The sequence below is a fragment of the Coenobita brevimanus genome, chromosome 78 (assembly GCF_032717465.1).
Source record: "Coenobita brevimanus isolate Jiangsu-jjx chromosome 78, ASM3271746v2, whole genome shotgun sequence".
In the NCBI taxonomy this organism is placed as follows: domain Eukaryota; kingdom Metazoa; phylum Arthropoda; class Malacostraca; order Decapoda; family Coenobitidae; genus Coenobita; species Coenobita brevimanus.
Genome location: NC_137031.1, coordinates 36198001 through 36220359, shown reverse-complemented (window position 1 = coordinate 36220359; position 22359 = coordinate 36198001).

The window sequence follows — 22359 nt, the reverse complement described above, 5'->3', positions numbered from 1 at the left end:
TCCCTCCTTTTACTTCTCCCCTACTGTTATTTTCTTTTCCTTCGTCGCTCCTCCATCTCTCTCTCTCTCTCTCTCTCTCTCTCTCTCCCCCATACCTTTCTTTTCTCTAATTCCTACCTCTATTCCTTCATACATACTCTTCTTTCTCTTCCCCCTCCCTTCTCTCCCCCTAACCCTTCCCCACTGCTTGTCCCTCCCTTCCCTCTCCCTTTCTTTCACTTCTCTCGTCTTTTCTTCCCTTTCTCTCCCTCTTCCTCACCTTTCTACTTCCCTCACACCTTTCCTCCCTCCTCCCCTCTCTTCCCCTCCCTCTCATTCTCTCCCTTCCCCCGCATCTTCCCCTCCGGCAGTAGACTTAACCGAAGAATGCATCCCCTCTTCCTCCCCACCCCCACTTCCATTCTCTCGCTCTCCAGAGTCAAATGAAGGTTCAACTTTTTCTCCTACTCCTTGCTCGGTTTTTCCTCTCTCTCTCTCTCTCTCTCTCTCTCTCCAGATATTGGTCATGCTTATCCCTCCTTTATCTCTACGGTATACTCTTTACATACAATCTCTCTCTCTCTCTCTCTCTCTCTCTCTTTCTCTCCAGATATTAGTCATGCTTATCCCTCCTTTATCTCTACGGTATACTCTTTACATACAATCTCTCTCTCTCTCTCTCTCTCTCTCTCTCTCAATATCATCAAAATCCAAAGGAGTAATTGCTCATAAAAAAAATACCTTGCGTTAGACTGTAATATCCCAGGGCGAAAAAATGTGAAAAAAATCGAAATTGTAATCAGAATCCATGGAAAAAAATAGACTTGAACGAAAAAATATGCAAATTGAAAAGCATCTGCCTCGTGAATGACATGAAAGAAATGAAAAGAAAAAGTTCCGAGAAAGGTGAAAGGTGATAATTTTTTCTCACTGATGTAGCATAAAGGTGCACTGTGAAGATTGGGGGGCAGGTGAGAGAGAGAGAGAGAGAGAGAGAGAGAGAGAGAGAGAGAGAATCTGCCCTATTTTGAGACGCTTGTTCTCTATATCTATTTGACCATTATATTCTTGCCATCTTCTCCTTTTTTCTCTCTCTGTCTTTTTATGCGTTTGACTTTCCCTCTCTAGTATCTGCTTATCTATCCATATCTCAGTCTGACTGTGTTTTTATCTCTTAGTACTCTTCCCCCCCTTTTTTTTATGTCTTGTTTTTCCACCAACCTTTTTCTTCTTGAAGCGTGATGATATCGAAGTGTATATGAAAATCGAGAAGGGTAAGAGCATACAGATTTTTCTTTTTCATCTTTTAATGCCTCTGACTCTGAACACATGATTATCAGCCCATTCCCTTCGGCCCAGCTATCCTTCTACATACAAGACACCTTCACATGTCACCACTTCGGCGCTAACACCCATCGTCTACGGCGAATCATGCTGGGGATCTGTCATACTGGACCGGTGTGAGGGGGTGTTTTTACACGTCGGTGGGTCATATGATAGATCAGTAGTGTCAATTTTAACCACATTTAAATCCTTAAATTGTTCACCGCACTAACCGAGAAAGGGAATGGGAGAAGTGTGTCTTGGAGAGATGTGGAGAAAAGGTTTGGATGGAAAACGTGTAGAACTGAAACAAGTGAAGAAGAGCTATGGAGGGATAAGAAATATATAGAAGATGTGAAGACCGAGTGTGGAAAGTGTGCAATAGGATTGTGAAAGGTTGGTGTGGAAAGGAGAGGTGTGGCATAGAGAGATGTGAAGAATGGATGAGGAAGGGATATGTGTGGATGGAAAGTTTTAAGGGCAAATGTGGAAGCTGGAAATGTGAATGGAAGATGTGGGGGAGAAATAAGGGAAAGATGGAATGTAGGGATGGTATGGACAGATTTTAGGTAGCTGTAGAAGGGAGAGGAGTGGATAGAAGTGTATATGCCAAGCATGAAAGTTACGTCTGGATGGAAGATGTAAGCTTGAGAGGTATGGAAGAGATATCTCCATATCTGCGAAGAGAAAAGAAGTGGATGGAATGTGCGAGGGTATGTGTGGAGGGGAGAGGTGTGGAACTGAGAGATATAGAGAGGAAGTATGGGGGAATCGTGGAAGGAAGATTTGCTTGGGGAGTGTGGATGGAAAAATTGGGAAAGAGATGTGGATGACAGGCATGGAAGTGAAAGATGTGGATGGAAGATGTAGAATGGATAGATATTAAAAGGAAAAATGCAGAGTGTAAACTATGACATGATAAAGAGTGTACGAAGAGGAAAGGTAACAAAAATGAGATCTACACGAATGTGAGAAAAATAGATGAAGGGAAAATGTAAGAGACAGTAACTTAAGTATAGAAGTGACAAGAATATGTGCCAAGATAGAAAGAAGTGAAGACAGAGGGGAAAGGACGGCTATAAATACCTTGCGAAAGTAATGGGGGTGCATTCATGGCAGAAACAAAGACAAAAGAAGCAAGAGAGTGGGTGAGGGGAGAGAGTACTGGGAGATAGGACTGGAGTTACGCACATATAAGAAAACAATACAAAGTAGAAACTATGTGAGAATGAAACAGATATGGGAGAAAAAATCTAAGGGAAAGACAGATGAGGGGAAAGACAGATCTGACCCTAACCCACCCTAACCACACCACACCTAACCCAGCTCAGTCCACAACAGTCAAACTCACTTTAAACGAACTCATCCCAACTGAATCCAATCTAACCAAGCCACAACTAACTCAACCCAACCCATCCTGACTTAATCAAATCACACCTAACCCGACGCAACCTAACCCAATCCAATCAACTCCAATCAACCTAACCCAATCCAATCAACTCCAATCCAACCCAATCCAACTAAATAAACCCAGCACAATCCAGTCAAACCAACACCTAACCGAACCAAACTATGCAAATCACACCTAACCCAACCAAACCCAGCCCAGTCGGACCCAAACCAACTTACCAATCAAAACCCACTCAATCTGGTCCAACCCAAGCTAACCTAACCAACCCAATCACACCAAATCAAACCAAACCACTCCTATCCTAACCTAATCCGAGCCATAAAAAGCTAATCCCCAAACAACATACTACCCAATCCCCCCATCCCCACCTCGCCCGTACACACGCAGCATCACCAGCCGATTGCCGGGATAAAACATATAAAAATTAACAAGGTGAGCGCGGGATCGGTGACAGATATTGGCCAAAATCTGGATCGGTGACGGATTTCGCCAATAATCGGGAAAAGGGTGAAATTGCTATCGGTGACAGGTGTTGTGAAAAAATCGGGATATTGACACAAATTTGCGATCGGTGAGATGTCGATAAAAAGGTCGAGGCAGGGGACAGATACCGGTCGAAATATTATGATCTATGATGCATACTGATAAAAACTGAAGTACTGGCAAAATTCAATTACAGAAACCACCTAAAAAATCCGGATCGATGACAGATATCGGGTGAAAATCGGAATTAATGAAAAATATCGGCAAAAAAGGGGGGAGGGGATCAGGTGCAAAGACTGACAAATTAGTGAAAAAAAATCGGGATCTGTACCTTATGAAAAAAAAAAAAAAAAAAATCCAGATCGGTGACAAATATCGGCAGAAAACAGAGGCGCTAATCCCAGAGCCCTTCACCCCGAGTAAGTAATTTTCTATCGTATTCTTGCTGCCTCTTGACGGATTTTACGTAATTTACGAAAGACCTCAAATACTGCGGAGGAAAATAAAAGCCATATTATAACTTCTCCAGTTCGACATTTTTCTCCTCAACTGTATAAAATCATCATCAGCTGGGATCTATCGGGTGCTATCTATCGGCTGGTGTCTATTAGGTGGCATTAGGGGGATGGTGTCTATCGGGTGGGATCTATGGGGCACTATCTATTCAGGGGTATCTATCGGGCAAAACCAATTAAAAGGATGCAAAGGGTGGAAGTCCATCACATGTGGAATCTTTCGGGTGATATCAATAGAGGTATGATCTATCGGGTGAGATCTATCGGGTCGTATTTCTCAGGTAAAATCTATTGGGCAGTCTATCGGGTAAGATCAACTGGGCGGGATATATCAGGTGGTATCTATCGGATGGTATCTATTGAGTGGTAGCCTATCTAATGGAGGGAATCTGTCGGGTGGGTTCTGTCGGGTGGGATCTATCCGTATGTGATTTATATATCAGTGGTGGTGATGATAATGATGATGATGACGGTTGTGATGATGATGATGATGATGATGATGATGACAATGATAACTGAATATTACAATGATGCTGCATCTGATGGGGATGATGAAGAGAATAATGATAAAAGTGACAACGCTCAGAGATGTAGTTAGACAAATAACCAAAATAATAAACAGAATGATGGATATAGACCGATAGAGATATAGTAAGACATAGAGATAAAAGACAGACAGACAGACAGAGACAGACAATCAAACAAATATGGTGAAACAGGGAGATAAAGAACGAAGACAGATACACAGACACACAGACAGACAACCGTACATCTTAGTGAATCCATCATCACATGGTAAAGCCAATATTCCATCAGTTTAGACCAAAATATAAAATAGTGTGCGCGTTTATAGAGGCGAGGGAAAAATGCATATATATTCCATTCACATTCACCCGGAGTAACAAAATGAACAAACATTTTCGGGAATCATATTTATAATTTTTCAAAGGCCGATTTACCCCGAATTCGAGATTTACAGTGAAAAAAGAGGAAATAATAATACATTTGACAGTAATATATTAACACTAATGTTAATGATAAAATGTTGATAATCAGAACACATGAGTTAAGTCAGTCCCATCCTTCATGGAGGTCTGATGTTAGGCTACAGTCAATCAATCAGTCAGTCAACCTCCAGACACCTTATTCCTGCGAGGGATGACTAGCACGTCTCTGAGTTAGGCGTTTTGCGGGGAAGAGACACTAACCCTCTACCAGCCCATATGGACCGCATTTATCGTTATCACACAACCGACACAGAATATTTAGGGGTATGAGATCTACTTATGCCCCTCGCAGCATTGTCCAAGACAAGAAAACTGCCATGGTGAGCATAATGACAGTAAAAAAATATAAACCAGCATATACACATAAATAAACGTACGTAAATGTATACATATTTATAATAAAATATATAAACGTATGTACATGCTTACAAAATAGATTCATACATATATACACGTAACAAAATAGTAGTCTACATACTGTAAATACAGAAACATTTATAGACATATCAAATCAACACACACACACACACACACACACACACACACACACACACACACACACACACACACACACACATACGTCTGCGCACACTAACTCACTTCATCCGCTTACCGTGAAAAACCTAGGGATATGAATATTAATACATGATCCTGTCCGGCTTTTAATAATTTGCACGCGATATGTAACAAGAATTGCGTGCGAAGGGAGGGTAAGGGTGAGCAGTGTGTGTGTGTGTGTGTGTGTGTGTGTGTGTGTGTGTGTGTGTGTGTGTGTGTGTGTTTTGAAGATAGCAGATCAAACCATACCACGCTGGCAAACTACCCTTCACGACAAAAAAAAGTTGGGGAAGGAAATAAAAAAAGGAGGGGGGGGGGAGGGTCATAGCCTACTCGAACGAAGCATTAGAGAGAGTCCACAGACTGAAGAGGTTAGAAATGAGCTCCCTTTACCCTCACTAATGCGACATTTTTTTTTTTTTTTCACATGCGATGTGGTCAAAAGTTTCAATAGTGAGTGGAAGGCTTATTTTTATTGAATATTAGACACATACCTCTCTTATTAAATTTATATTTTATTGAACATTAGCGACGTACTTCTGTTGCTCCCCTCAGTGCGCTCTCATCCTTGGTCATGTATCCACACACACTTGTCTCAACTTTTTTACCACCGAAGGAAGCATCGCTGAAACTCTTCTTTACTGATGTTCTTCAGAACATTCCCCGTTTTATGTTACATGTGTTCAGTCGTGTCAAAATTATGTCCTTCCATTACTAGGGTTAGCTTGGGTAACAACCAGAAGTCGTATGCTACACTGCTAAGTAAGGCGAATAAAGTGGATATGGCTCTCTCTCTCTCTCTCTCTCTCCTAAACTGCTGGGTATGGTGTATGTTTGGTCGGATATTCTATCGGCATGATGCAGCCACCTAACATTCCATTTCTGGGGTCATATGCATCTCACTGTTTCACGCAAACTTTTCAGAACTTCCAGAGAGATTGTATCTAGAGAGGAATTCTGTTGACGCAATTCTTTCCACGTCAAAAAATGCGAGCAGCAAGACTTTCGCTTCTGATCTTGACTGACAAGCTTTTTAGGAATCTCGGTGATATTGGTATTTTCACTATGAGCTCAATCTTCTGGTCTCCGGGTCATGCATGTAAAACCAAGATTCAATTAATGTTATGACCCTGGATAGCACAATGGATCCGATGCACATCTACCAATCAGCCTAAACGAATACGTGGAATATACCTGGCGGTACTGCGTCTGCAAAAATCGACAGTGGACTGGCCATACAACCTTGACTTTGCCTTTGCTCCGGTGCACTGACCCGTGGTGTTGTGCGGTGCTGTGATATACAGCAATCTGAGTATTGGCCGTGCGATAAGTCACGGCATATATCACCAGCCAGTCATAAATCGGTAGGACCATATTCAAAAGTTTTTGATTATAACTCGTATAATTTTGTGAAAGTAAGAAGTGAAAAAGCCAAGAAAAGAGACAGTATTTTCAGTAGCTTTCCTAACCCCAAATTAACGGCTTGAATCCGTAGTAAGATTAATAGTATAATCTGCGGATCGCCAATAAAAGTTAATGTGTAAAACAGTAAATAAAATGAGGCAAAAACGTTATTGTTTCAGTACCTTCTCTCACCTACAGCGTTGCCAAACCAGATCATATTACACAAAAAATAAGCAAAGTCCACGCAGCCTTTCTCCCTCACCCCAGTGTGACCTAAGTCTGTTAACTAGGGATAATTTAGGTTAATCTGGCCCTCCCTCTGCGTTAAATTAACTACGCACCACCCCCTCTATGTAATTAACCGCTCGTCCTGTTATCAATTACACAACATGCAACCACGACCGGCTCTGCAAAAACCACGTCTTAATTGCAATTACTGTGTTATTAGATGGGGGTTTTGGTTAAAGGGTCACTGCTTTACTCTAACCGCTGCTACTATGAACACTAACCAAGACCTTCACGTAACTGATTACATTTACCAATCACTACCTAGCCTTATCATGTGTTTAGTTCTAGATAGTGGTTAATGGCGCACAAGCGGTAACAAGTGAAGCTGCGAGACACACACAACAGGTGGACCTCTGGGACACAACCATATGACAATTAACGATATCCACCGTAACACAATGAGGTTTTGAGGTCATCAATTCAGCTAGGCCACCACACAGAACACTCCTACTCACACTTGACATTAGCAAAGCTTTTGATGCCATCCCCCTCCACAACTTCACAAACAAAATATTCAACACAAACATGAACAGTAACACAAAAAGATGGCTGACAAACTACTTAGCAGGCAGATATGCATGTGTAACACTTGCCTGTCACTCATCAAACATCAAAAACTTCACAAACGGCGTCCCCCAAGGATCTGTTTTGTCCCCTACACTCTCTAACCTATACATGCACGACATACCCACACCCCACACACCACAAATACACATAGCTTTCTATGCAGACGACATAACACATGTACACACCAAAACGCAAACACAACCGCACACATCTTCAAACCTTACCTCAACACACTACGAGAATGGTGCACCACAGACAGACTCACAATAGCCCCAGTCAAATGAACAGTGACCCTTCTCACAAACTGGACAGCAGAACATTGTCATATTCCACATCTCACCATAAACAACATCCCCTACCACACATACACACACACACGCACACACACACACACACACACACACACACACACACACACACACACACACACACACACACACACACACACACACACACACACGCACACACACATGCAAATCCTTGATGTAACATTCAGTACATCAATTTCATTTAAACAACACATCACAAACATTAAAAACAAATTAACACCAAGACTCAATGCCCTAAGGTAACTTGCCCATACAACATTTGAACATAACAAAGAAACCTCCACCACGGTATACAAACACAATATACGTTCATGGATGAATTATGCAAGACCTCCTTGGTCATCTAACCTTACTAAAACACACTGCAACACTCTACAGACCATACAGAACAAGGCCCTAAAAATAATCACAGGCTACACAGCTATAACATTTACAGACAACCTAGACCAAGAAACCAAAGTCCTCAAAGTCAAGGATCATCTAGACAAGAGAGGCACATAAATTCTTGCAGCAGCCTCCACAAACCCACACCATCCACTACACTACATGGCAGCACATCCACACACCAAAGAATATCAAAACAACACCCAGCACACGATATCATACACAAATACTCCCATCTTTTCCCCCTCTCCTGTCTCAAACCAGCTTCCAGAATCATATCCATGCTCCAATCATTCGCTGCCCCATTCAGCCACTCAAAGACAACACAGCTGCATGCACGGCCTCTTGATATCCACCTTTCTGAATCCTATTTCCCTCGTGAAGACAGAGTTCACCTGGCCAGGCTGAGATGTGGGCATCATCCAGCCCTCTTGAGTTATCAAAAGAGGCTGGATGACTCCGTCGCTGATGTCTGTCCCGGATGCAACACAGACCCTATACTATTAGTACAGTATGGAAGTCTGCATTGCAACATACACTCCTTGAGAGCTCTATGGGAAAGCCCGGTCTGCAACATATACTCCTTGAGAGCTCTATGGGAAAGCCCGGTCTCGGCCGTGGTCTTCCTTAGGGACTAGAGGCTATTTGGCCAGACTGCCTAGGGAACAACAACTACTACTGTTACAACCCTGCCACTAACTACAACCACCACACCACTAAACACCACAACTACACAAACCACAAGTTGGAGGGAAGGGAAGGGGAAGGAGAGAGGAGGGAAAAGCTGAGGAAGAGGGGAGGGAGGAAACAGGGGTAAGTTGGAGGGAAGGAAGGGAGGAGGGGTACGCTGGAGAGGAAGGAGGGAGGAGGGGTAAGCTGAGGGGAGAGAGGGAGGAATGGCAAGGAAGATAAGAGATCAGGAGAAAGGGAGAGAGTGAGAAAGGGAGAGTAAGATGTGAATGAAAGTGGAGGAGAGAGGGACGGAGCGAGGAAGGAGAGGCAAGCTGGTAGAAAGAGGGAAGAGATGGTGGCAGGGAGGAAGGGCAGGCTGGAACGAGGGAGGGACAAGATGAGGCAACCTGGAGGACAGCAGCAAGACACGGAGGGAGGGAGGAGGAGGAGCAACCTGGAAGAGAGGGAGGGAAAGGGGAGGGTTAGCCTGGAGGAGAAGGGGGGGGGAAGAGACGGAGGGAGTTAGGAAGAGCAACCTGGAGGAGAGGGAAGGAAAGGGGAGGCGCAACCTGGAGGAGAGCGGGAAGAGACGGAGGGAGAGTGGGAGGGAGGGAGGAGGAGCAACCTGGAGGAGAGGGATGGAGGGGAGAAGGACATGCAAGAAGAGGAAGGGGAGGGAGAGGGAGGAAGAGAAACAGATGATACAGAAGGAGAGGGGAGGGTGAGGGGCTGGGCATGCAAGAAGAGAAGAGGGAGGGAAGGAGGGGCAAAGAGGAGAAGAGAGGGGAAAGAGAGGGAGGGAGGGATTGAGGAGGGGCAACTAGACGAGGAGAAAGAGAAGAAGGAGGAGGAGGCAGGAAGAGGGAGGAAGACAAGGCATGCAAGAAGAGGAAAAGGGAGCAAGAACAATAAATCTAGCAGAAAGGGAGGAAGAGAGGGAGAGAGAATGGGGAGGGAAGATGTCAGGCATGCAAGAGGAGGAAGAGGGAGGGAGAGGAGCAAGCTGGAGGAGAAGAAGGAAGAGGGGGAGGGAGGGAGGTAGGAGGGGAGAGGAGGGAGAGGGTGTGGAAGCGGGAGGGAGGTGTAGGAAGGGCGGCAATAATTCTGAAGATGGTGGTGTTGGGATGGTCCTCCTGGGGGTGATACATGCCGGCGGGGTCCCGTCAGGAGCGGCGCCCCCCAAAGCACTCCACCTCCTACCCCCACCACACTCACTCTCCCTCCTCTCTCTCTCTCTCTCTCTCTCACACACACACACACACACACACACACACACACACACACACACACACACACACACACACGTACTTGTCATGTTACCTTACCACACTCAGTATCACCTCCCTCCTTCCCTCCCACACACACGTTCAACCTTCCTTTTCCCCCGTACCCAAACACACTCACTCCTTCCCCTCCACACATACACACACACACACACACACACACACACACACACACACACACACACACATCACCCCAAGCACACTCCCTCCCCTCGAAGCGGACACCGCCTCCTCCCCCCAGCAAACGCGTCACCGCTCTCCCCCGTCACCTCCCCTCTCACCTCACACACTTGTGCTCTCACGGAATACTTGCTGCATACCGTCACACCCCACCACCTCGGAATGTACGGAAATTTGTAAGGTTCCCTACACTTTAGACTGTTTCCATCGATTATTTAGCGCTATTCAGGCTTCAATCTGACATTAAGCTACTGTACTCTGACGAGATTTTTATTGAATATTGCCACACTCTATAACATCTTATAACCTAAAAAGGTGTATTTTAAATTATCATTATCGTCTTCGTGGGGGGCAGATACTGCATTTGGTCTCACCTGTTTGTCCGTCTGTCTATTCGAACTCTTAATATTTGCATTTAGTAGTCTTTATGTCATGTGGTACTACAAACCGAATGTTAAGTCAGGTTCAGATAATGAAGGTATGGATGAGGTCAGCGGTGTAAGTCACTCGACCACGCAGGCAGTTGGTCCCCGTTTAGAGAGATATTATTCTGTTACTGATCATGCTTGAATCCCACACTGTTCATGCTCTTACGAGATGTTCACTGGAATACCATCAAACAGAACGAGCGTGAAACAACTTATGTGGTCAGGTATATGAACAGTACATTCATAAAGCTTAAAATACGAGTGAGATGTGAGACTTCGTACTTACATAAGATTCTTGCTGAATACCGCCAAATTTTACGACCTTTGTAAACCTTGCATAAATGATGAGGTACAGTCCCGCTGAGAATGCAGCAGTACTGGGTCATTGTACAACCTTTGATTTACAATTGCAACACTTTCCCTTCACTAAAATAATGCTTTTTGTTGTTTTTAACACCACACGATTTATTTTTTAATACTAGGACATCCTTTAGAGGTGAATGTGCTAGTGAATCTCTCTGTTTCTAATAATTCTTTACAAAAAATCTCTTAATCCTACTATGAAGTTGTTTGCCAACAAAAACATAGCACGCATCCACGATTCAGTACTGAATATAATTTAAAGGAACTGTTGACTACTAAATTTTGCAGAGAAATTGGCTCAATTTTTACTGAACGACAATATTACAATCTTCGATTTCAAACTCACTGTAAGCAATAAAGTTACACTCGTTAGCCACAGTTTCAAGTTATCATCTAAATCAATCGCTGGTCGAAAGGAAGTCGCACCCGTGGTTTTATACCAAACGAAAACCTGCTTTGGTAGCTCGAAGCTGTTTGAGACTGTATCAACGTGTGTCACTGTGAATAGTTCCTCATGAAGCCAAAGGAAGGAAGGAATAGTGAAGAAATAGTACCAAGCCAAAATATGGCTATCTGGTACGGTAGGAGAACAGGGAAAATAAAGGCCAGAAGTAACACGGAAATGTCAAGAAAAGAGATATAGGACAGAAGATCAGTAGAGGACAATATGGAAAGAAAGACTGGAGACAAAAAGGCCCCTTTTAGTCCCTTCGAACGACAAGCAGGGATACTGGGAAAGTATTCCTTCCCCCCCCCCTCCCCAGGGGTACTCATGCAACCGAGAAAAACCTCGAACTAGAGCTTAATTCCTTCACTCCACCATTGATTTTTAGTCTTGCTAGTATCAGACGATTTTTTCAGCAATGTAGAAACTTTAGAACCTGAAGGGTTATGAGAAACTCGAATTTAACCTTCCACTATAAGAAGTATCTCAACAGTTGTATAAAATTTTCAGGAAAGAACACAGATAACACATAACACGTCACCGGATAGAAGGGGTTCAAAGCGGGCTATAGATCATCATTCGGTGTCAGACCCAGGCCACAGCTTCCTCAAACCTGAGACAAGATTAGATGGCGAACAAATATTATGGCTCACGATATTACATTTCATGATGCCAGAGATCCATGTGGTATCAAAGGCCCCCATATGCACACACAAATTAACAAGCATTCACTTCTCGCAACCGTTTTCGTGTAATTCACCGGGTCGGTCAGGATCACGTGATGGTTGTGGTCATCAGCATTTTACCCTCCCGGAGGAGAGCTGAGAGCTCATACAGTCCGATCAAAGGGCAAAGCCTTGACCTTCACACACGCACACACCCATCCTCTTGCTCAAGGAGGAGAGTGACCACCCGCTTTGTCAGTGAAACTTTTCGCATCCCGAGCAAGGCGGGAACCCCCGTGTTGGCAGATGCTAAGCGAGAGTGTTACACACACACACACACACACACACACACACACACACACACACACACACACACACACACACACACACATATGCACCTATACGAGTATATCATTAGTTCCATCATTACAAATCGTTACCTGTCTCATAGAGCCACAAGTCACACAGATATATTGTACCCTAGATCCTTAGTTACTTGTTTTATACTTGCCTTACATATCAGTAGTTTGCGTCTAATATCTGTCTTACATAACGTTAATTACCTGATCTATGCCTGTCTTATATCATCAGGTTATCAATCATTTACCTGTATTACCAAGTCACACACCTGCCTGACAATATCCCACCAGTGGTCAGGACAACTCAGTATCCTACTCAAGTTAATTTCAGGTGACTAAATTCAGCTGAGAGTAAGTCATAGCAATCTGAGAGTGTCATTACTGCTACCGGTAACCCTCTCAAGGTTGGAAAAACTCCAGTTATATTCTCCTGCAGCAAAAATCAAACATATATAACTGAGTGAGCCCTAGGAACCTCAAAGTGTTAACGATCTCCCTGTAAATGAACTCCTAAATGCTCTTGCAAATATTTCCTAATATTTTGAAGCGACATCCGCAATCTTCGCTGGGCGTGACATTTTTCCGACGTTTGAAAAGCTTGAATGCTGAGTGAAAGGAAGCGTGGGTTGCTTTCACTGCCGACTGATGATATTTTCTCTTACCATGTGTTTTTCTTTTTTACTGGACAGGCTATGACGGTGGTGGTGATGGAGATGAGAATGATGACTGAAATGATAATAATGATGATGATAATGATTAAAATGATAAAGATGATGATGATGATGATGATGACGACCTTCTATACCTGATTATATGGTCACGTCCCAGTCTTGTCTGATAAATTATTGAAAACGATTGAAAACGATTAAAAGACAACTAAATTCGTAGCTGCCCTTATGCGTATACAAAATTATTCTTTAACAATATATTCATCAACCTTTCCGAAGTTACTTTCGACTAAAGTAAAGCCATATATTTTTTGACGGACATTTACAGAACACTTGCAATTTTTAAATATCTCATCAGCCTGCATCCCACATTAGACAGTGCAGTCAACATTAACGCAAAAAGGCCAGCCAGGGTCAGTCTTTGTCATGTGTTTGGGGAACTATCATCAGATTTGGGGTTTACTGTCACCTTTACGCTTTAAAGTTTGTTCTTCACTAGGTCGAAGTCTTTTTCTTAGTTTGTTCTTGCTCAATCCATGCGAATTTATTCACCTTTGGGAACTCTTTTTAAAATGGATGGGTTATATATTGCATTCATCTCTTTAACCATTCGAGGATGGTGTAGCTGTGTACCCTGGACGGAACACAGCTGTGGTGTCAACCTGGGAGCCAAACTTATTCATATTTCCCTGCATCTAGCTGACAGGAAGGACCCTGCCTTGACCCTGGCGAGGCCCTGTCTGCCACAAGGAGTTGCCGGATCCCTGAATGTGTATGAAGCCTACAGTAGGCTACTGTACCTGTGCTTATCCCTGGCCGACAGAACAGCTCGGATATATGAACTGGGGCTAAGGAACAACAACAAAAATTCATAAGAGCCTCCCCTAACTTGAATAATATCGGCTGATGGTCGCCTGTGCATAAAATAAAATATCCTCGTCTTACGTACGAAACTAAGCATGTGGTTGTTGTTTTTTATGTATCACACTGTCATGAGTTGTTCAAATGGAAGGCTGATTATTCCCAACCCTTAAGGGGTCGTTCTGATTGATACAACAGTTTTGGCTTGATTAGGTCCCTTTCCACCAGAAGGGAGTCCAAAGTGGACCAAATCTGTAATATTTCCTCAATAAACAATTTTCAGATTTTGTGTAAAATGCTGCCATAATGCCCTTAACTCGGTGACTCTACCACCAAGAGTCCTAATTACAAAGACATTGAGTATAAGTTGTGAACGAGATTACTTGCTCATATTTTGATTATCACACGTACTACTACAAAATGCTTCACAACGAAACTAGAGTACTAATTACGCGTAAAACATAATAAAACAATACAATTCTAGGCAACATCTAACTTCTACGCTGTCTTGTTTATCGTGAGAAAATGACTAAGATCCTTCATGACCAGGACCCCAGAGCCTCATGAAGCTGTGAGGCGTAGGTTGGAGTGAGGACGGAGAGAAACGGAGCACCCCGAGTCTTAAATCTGTGAGAATAAACATAAATATTCCAGATTTGTGGCTTTGCATACGGAATTGCCCCTTAGAGTGAGGGGGTAGTGAGAGGAATACGAATGGCCCTACTTGTATTAACAGTGGGTGGAGAGGACTTCTGGGGGGGTTGACATTTGAAGCATGATTTGAGACAGAGGGGAAGGTAAAAAAAATGCAGATAAAAGACGGAGAGAGATAAACAGACAGATAGACAGATACTTAAATAGATAGGTAAAGATAAGATTGATAGAGAGATACCAGGAAGAGAAAGGATGACTATTAATGGAGAATGTGTGTGTGTGTGTGTGTGTGTGTGTAAGAGAGAGAGAGAGAGAGAGAGAGAGAGAGAGAGAGAGAGAGAGAGAGAGAGAGAGAGAGAGAGAGAGAGCATCCAACCATTAACATCTGCAACAACTACCCTTCGCACCTCACAAAGCACTCCCTTCCCCACCCCTTCCCCCTACACATCACTATTCTGGCACCGAAATCTCAACAGTGAAATTACAGGGAAAGAAATGTATAGAAGGACTGAAAGACATAAGCACTAAAACACCTGCCACAGCCATCCTCTACACGTGACACATACACCTCATTCCAGACCCACCCCTATTCCACCTCGAAGATCTGCTATGCTATCAGAGAGACAGAAAGAGATAGACACAGAGACAGATAAGTTGACAAAGAGATATGAATAATTGACGTAAGCACAGAGAATCCCCATCCATCTCACAACGTCACATCTAAAACAAACCCCATCGTTATGCACCAAAGTAACGAAGGAGGGGAGGTGGAAGTCACTGCCCAGTTATAAATGTCCCTCATGTCCCTCCCAATCCGTCCAGAAGTAGGATAGTGGACTGCTGGAGAAAGGCATCTTGAGCCTGCGGTCCACTGGGTTCACATTACAGATAAAATCAACGACGACAACATTAACAACAACAACTACTACTACTACTACGACTACTGCTGCTACTACTACTACTACTACTATCACTACTACTACTCAGTGATGGAAATACAAAGGAACCTCATCTCCCCACACACCCTCAACCCCACTCTCACAGCTCTGGCACCTGAAGCCCCACCACGAAATTAGGGGGACGAATGACCACGGGAGGACCAGAGGGGGATAAGGGCCCCGGAAAATATATTATAATCAGTAGGTTAGCACGACCACGCCACATAGACACCCTTAATGCCAGCCACACACGCTACTAATACATCACGGGATATCACTCCATTCCTCCTATTTCAGTGTTCGTTTGGTGTTAGAGAGGGCGCCTTCACGTGGTGGCACCGATATAACTGAGGGACTCGTGTCAGGTTATGAAAACGTCCCTCACCTACTTCCCTCTCCCCTGAAAGGATGATGTGGATTCCAGAAGCACAGATACATACTCGTTTCATGTCTGTTTGTACAGTAAAATGACAGTGCTAGACAGCATTTATGAGAACTGGAATATAAGGTACAACTTTTTTTGTATATATGATACTTCAGTATGAAACTGAAACCAAACCAGTCACGCGGCAGAAGTGCGCAGGTACCAAATTCACGAAAGTGGATCATCAGCTGGGAAAAAATCGAGTATAGTTACCTATATACTTACTGTGTAGCCACAATAAGGAAGCTTCGTCATAAATGATGCATGGGTACATTTTACATTTGTCTCATTAACTGGCTAACTGTATGCTTAACTGTAACCATATTCCTTTCAGACAGTAAGAGGGAGCACGGCTATATTTCTGTTAAGTTACAGCTCTACAGCTTTTGTGATTTTCTCTTAAACGTGTTACAAAGAAAACACTGACCAGACTGAATTCGGTACTTTCCACTAGGCTAAATGGTAAAATATTCAGCCAAGATTTTCAGCAAACTATTTTATCATAGGATTATCAACGAAATAGCGGTATCTTAATTAGTTTCTGAGATATTTCAATTTCAAATATCCAGTTTTTGCATCAAAAATGAGTATATGACCGTCAAAAGTTGGTCAAGGGCAAATTTTATACTCTTCACTCTTCAAGATCATTTATATCTGGCACATGTACAGTGCTTGGGTTACTCTAGGATACCTTTCTGTAAAATATCATCAAAATCTAAGAAAGAAGATGCAATATAATAATAATAATAATAATAATAATAATAATAATACCAAAACAACAAGTTTCGCTATATATATATATATGGCAAAGCTTAATGAAGTGTTACTGTAGTGAAGTTGTTAAAGAGCCATCTGGAGTCAGTTCTTATATTCAGATTAATTCTAATTAACTAGGTTTCAACCGCCATTCTTTCTAGAAAATATATTAAGCAAGGCATATGAATGCTTAGGCAGAGGAGAGGAATGGGGAAGCAGAGATACGGTATTTGTGAGTGAGAACTAGTGAATATACTAATATGTGTACCAGAATTCAAACCCTCTGGCCTTCGCAACACGAAAAAACGGGTACAGAGATAATAGAAGGAAAGGGTGACAGAGAGAGGGCTGAATGAAGGAGAGAAATACAGAGTGGCAGAAACAGTGATGTGAGTGTAACTGAATGTAAGTACTAGAATGCAACATGACATAGTAAGCAGGGAAAGAAATGAAGAGGTACAGAAAGGAATAAGGGGGAGGGGGAGTAGAGCAAAACAGAAAGGCATAGATGGGTGTGAGTAAATGAAGGTAATACAGTAGAGACAGACAAAGAAAGGCGTGAACGAATGAAAAAAATGAAGAGGGAAATAAAAAGGGCATGGAGAGAAGTGAAGGAGAGGAGCAGCAATAAGTACAAAGACACTGAAAGGTGTGAGTGAACCAGTGAATATATGTGTACCAGAATGCAGACCTCTTCCCCCACTTGACCCCTCGCAACACGACAAATTGGGTTCTCTTTGGCATTAATTCAACCCTTCATGCCCAAATCAGAGTGGATAGAGAATGAGAATGGAGGTGCATGGGGACAGAAGAGGATGGGGATGGAAGGAAATGTGAGAACAGGAACAGATGAGGATAGGGGAGGACGGAAATTGGGATAAATGAGAGAACGATGATGAGACTGGTGGGGACAGGATATGATGAGGATGGAGGGAATGTGTGAATGAGGATATGGGTTGACAGGGGCAAGATAGGACGGGGAAAAGGGGAAATATGTGACTGGGAATAGGGGTAGATGGTGGTAGGGGAGGGAGGGAGATGTGGCAGATGAGTGAATGAGGATAGTGGTAAACGGGGATAGACAGGCATGGGGATGGACAGAAAATGAGACAGCAGTGTTTGGAGCAAATTAAGGAGATATATAGTGTGGTACACGTGGGATAGAGGAAGGCGGTGATGTAAAGAACGAATATGGTAGAGAAAGGTGGAAGATGGCGAGAAAAATGAAGGAGGGGACATTGTGAATCGGGAGAAATAAGAGGAGAGAATGGGGATAAAGGTAAATGTGAGCAAGGAGAGGGTATAAACTGGGGGAAAGAGAGAGAATGGGGGCAGATATTGATAGCAAAAATGGTGATGAAGGAAGATAAGGACAGACAATGGAAACGGTGTGAATGAGGAAGGAAATAACATATAATGGGAACAGAAGACTGGACTCGATGGATGCGGATAAATGGGGAAGAGAGGAATAGAAACAGATGTGAATGATGAGGATACCAGCAGATGGGAAGGATGGAGAAAGAATTAATACAGTGAATGGGGATAGAAAGAGATGGGAAAAATAGGGATAAGAATGGACATACTCTCCCTGTAGCACACACACACACACACACACACACACACACACACACACACACACACACACACACACACACACACACACACACACACACACACACACACACACACACACACACACACACAAAACTCACTCCCCACACACACAACACCCCCTTCCACACACACAAGCCCCACAGTACAACTCTTACATAAATACCCGTCTCGGTACTATAAAGCCAATCTCCCGTGGCTGATAAGGGGGCAGGCAAGCAAGCAAGCCTTATCAGTAGGGAGGTTTAGGGGCGCGGCGGTCAATGTTATCAGGTGTTTGTTTATGACCAGTGTTCTGGCTAGATTAGTAGGCTTTCTGGCATATCTTCCTTACATTTATTCCTGCATTTGGTATGTTGAAATATTCTTGTATGTTACTTACGCAGTTTTTTGTCGATGCATAAAAATGATGTATGGACAGTATTCACAAGCTCAATGACCTCTGATTTACTGTGCAGTATAATGGCTAAGGAAGAAATGCTAGGATCCCGACAAGACTAGGACACTGTGATCTATGTAAGGGGCTTTGTTGATACTCCCTTCCCACTTCTTATTATTCCCCTTGTATGCTACTTACTGTGTCTTACTTTTAACATAAGAGACTGAATAATGAAGTGCAGTTATGTGTGGATCGTTGGGTGGTGAGGTGGAGCCAAGACTTTCTGTGGCTTGAATATAATGAGTGCGTGGATGTGTGACCCTCTCCGCCTTACTGTCTGTTTGATAGTGCTTCAGTTTTTGTATTTTCCTCCTTCTGCTTCTAGGACACTCTCATCACGTATTTTTGTGGGAAACAGGGTTAAGATAGATAGATAGAATAGGATAGACAGACAGGTAGATAGATAGAGACAAACAGATACACAGGAGAGAGAGAGAGAGAGAGAGAGAGAGTGTGTGTGTGTGTGTGTGTGTGTGTGTGTGTGTGTGTGTGTGTGTGTGTGTGTGTGTGTGTGTGTGTGTGTGTGTGTGTGTGTGTGTGTGTCGGGGAACTTAGATAATATGCAAGACTAATTTGCCGTAACATACAGAAATAAACATGGAAGGAAGAAGTACATTTAAGTCCATAAATATCGAATCCCTTCATTTCGATAAATAACAAGAGCGTGAACAATAACTTTCAAAATTCAATAATGGGATCGTCGGAGATAAGCCGACTTTTCAGAAGACTGTGTACAAGTCTTATATTTGTTCGACCCCCCAAAATAGTGGCGCGATATTTTTGTCCACTAGTGTACCCAAGTGTTCAATAGAAGACAAAAATAAATACTGTAATAAATAAAGACCTATCAACTGCACGGGGGTCCTTAAGGCATGCAATCAATTCTTCCCAAGTCAAAATCTTCTCCTAGAACACGAGACGCAACAATCAAGTTTAGATCTAGGTCCCCACTCGTACTCAACACGGACAAGTGGGAAACAAACTTGGGTCTAGAGTCTGACCGGCCCTAGAGGTCATCTTTTTGCGAGCTGGATATGTTGCCACTGCACCACCGGCTCCCCCACCCAACGAGAACGAGAGAGAGAGAGAGAGAGAGAGAGAGAGAGAGAGAGAGATAATGGAGGTGGAGGGCAGGGGGGTGGGGGGGACAAAGAACTAAAACCTGTCGGAGTCATAAACAAGCAAACCGACTCTCACCGTGTTTACCAAGTCTCCCTCGTTACCTGTTGATTTGTTTACTGTGGTGAGAATGCTCTGGCCAGGTATTCGGAATGGGTCTTTTCAGCGTCTTTTCTTAATATATATACTTTTAGACAATTTTTCTTTGCTTAGGGGATTTTCTTTTCTTTATTGGATGGGTTAGATATACATTTCACTGCCCCCTTCACTGCTAGAGGTCATTCTTAGGCTAAAGACAGTCCTCTGGCGGTGAAGTGGCTGCAGCGCAAAATACGGCCCTGGTTCCAAGGAGTTGGCCAAAATCCTTGATGAATGTTAACAGCACCACGAGTAAAAATCTTCTGGTTGTACCCTGAGCTAAATGATAAAATGAGTCGCCGTATTTAAGGGGTTAATCTCCTTCCAGAGCCTGTAACTCTTATGTACCCTCCTATTAACCCGTAGGCGTCAGAGAACATTAAACATTTCGTGCTGCAGTTCACAATATTCGACCAAAACAGACGAACTTTGCCGCTTAGGACCCATTCACTGTGATGTTCCTCTTGTGTGCGTGGGCTGAAGATTTTCATGTATACATCAGGAGGACCTTTTTATATAGGCTCTCCGAAGATGGGCCCCTGTGTACAGTGGTCTGATACGTTAGAAATTTGACCTTACTCCCTGCTGCGTATCTGTCAGTTATTCTTACCCTCCCAATAACTTGCATACGCCAGAAAATAACAGATTCCGTCTCGCTTGTTTAGAGTGCTTTGGTGCCTCACAATCTTTAACGAAAATAGAGGAAATGTGTCGCTTAGAATCAATCCGCCAAGACGCTCCTTGTTTGCGTTGGCTCAGACCTACAGTACGTTGGAGGAACTATTTGTGCAGCCGCACTGAAGATGGGTGCTATGTTTTCTGAAATAGTGAAACTTAACTAATGTAATCTTTCTTGTTTACCTTAAATCGTCTCTACCTTGCCATTAACCTGAACACGTAAAGAATCGCATCAGTCGAATTCGTGCTTAGTTTAGTACACTTGCTACCTATCACAATCTGTGACCAAAACAGACGAGCTGCGTCACCCATAAATTCATCCGCTGAAATATTTCTCTTGTTTGTGCAGGGTCGAGATATTTTTATATTCACTGAGAGAACCTCTTTGTAGTCTCACTGAAAATTGGTTCTGATGACTCCGAAAAGTTACGGAAGAAAAAAACGTTTTGAGTATCGATAAGCCTTTTGTACGCTCCATCTAACCTGCAAACGCCCAAAAAAATAAGCATAATTCTTAGTTTGCCTGGCTTTGCTCCCCAGCACAATCTCTGACCAAAATAGACGAACTATATTCACAGAATCCCACTCCGGTGACGCTGCTCTCGTTTGTGTGAGTTTGAAAATATTTATATAACTGTGGGGAAAATTCTTTAGTTTCTCTGACGATGAACTTTACTTGTCGTTAAAAAAATAAAGAACTTTTTCTTTTTTTGCGTTTCTATAAGACTTTTGTACCGTTCCAAATTAATCTTCCTTGGTTTACCTTGTTTTGCTGCCTTTCAAAATCTCTGACCAAAGTAGAAGAACTGTGTCCCCGAGAATCCATCCGCTGAGACGCTGCTCTTGTTTGCGTGGGCCGAGGTTAATCTCTTCCTTTGTTGTTTGTCAACCATGTGCGACAACGGCAAATAATGAGGACCAGGTGATTTTTATTTTCTGTTTACGTATTATCTCCTGAATTTTATAATGAGGGTACGCGGTGTCTAAGGATGTTTGTCCTCGTGAAATAAAAGGTTTTGTGTAGAGATTCAGGATGCCATTCTTACGTAGCTTCCCCGAATTCCTATTGTGGCTATGATGGGGAGGTGTGTGTGTGTGTGTGTGTGTGTGTGTGTGTGTGTGTGTGTGTGTGTGTGTGTGTGTGTGTGTGTGTGTGTGTGTGTGTGTGTGTGTGTGTGTGTGTGTGAGAGAGAGAGAGAGAGAGAGAGAGAGAGAGAGAGAGAGAGAGAGAGAGAGAGAGAGAAACTGTAATGAAACTTCAGTTAACTGAAATGTCAATGACTTCCGTCTTCCAAACTCCTCAGAGTATCATCAGTGACTATGCTCCTACAATTACCATCAGAACAACACTTGCTGTATAAATAATACCTATCGACTGCACGAGACTTCAGGCAGTTAGTTTTCACAAAGTCATATTATCTTCACTAAAA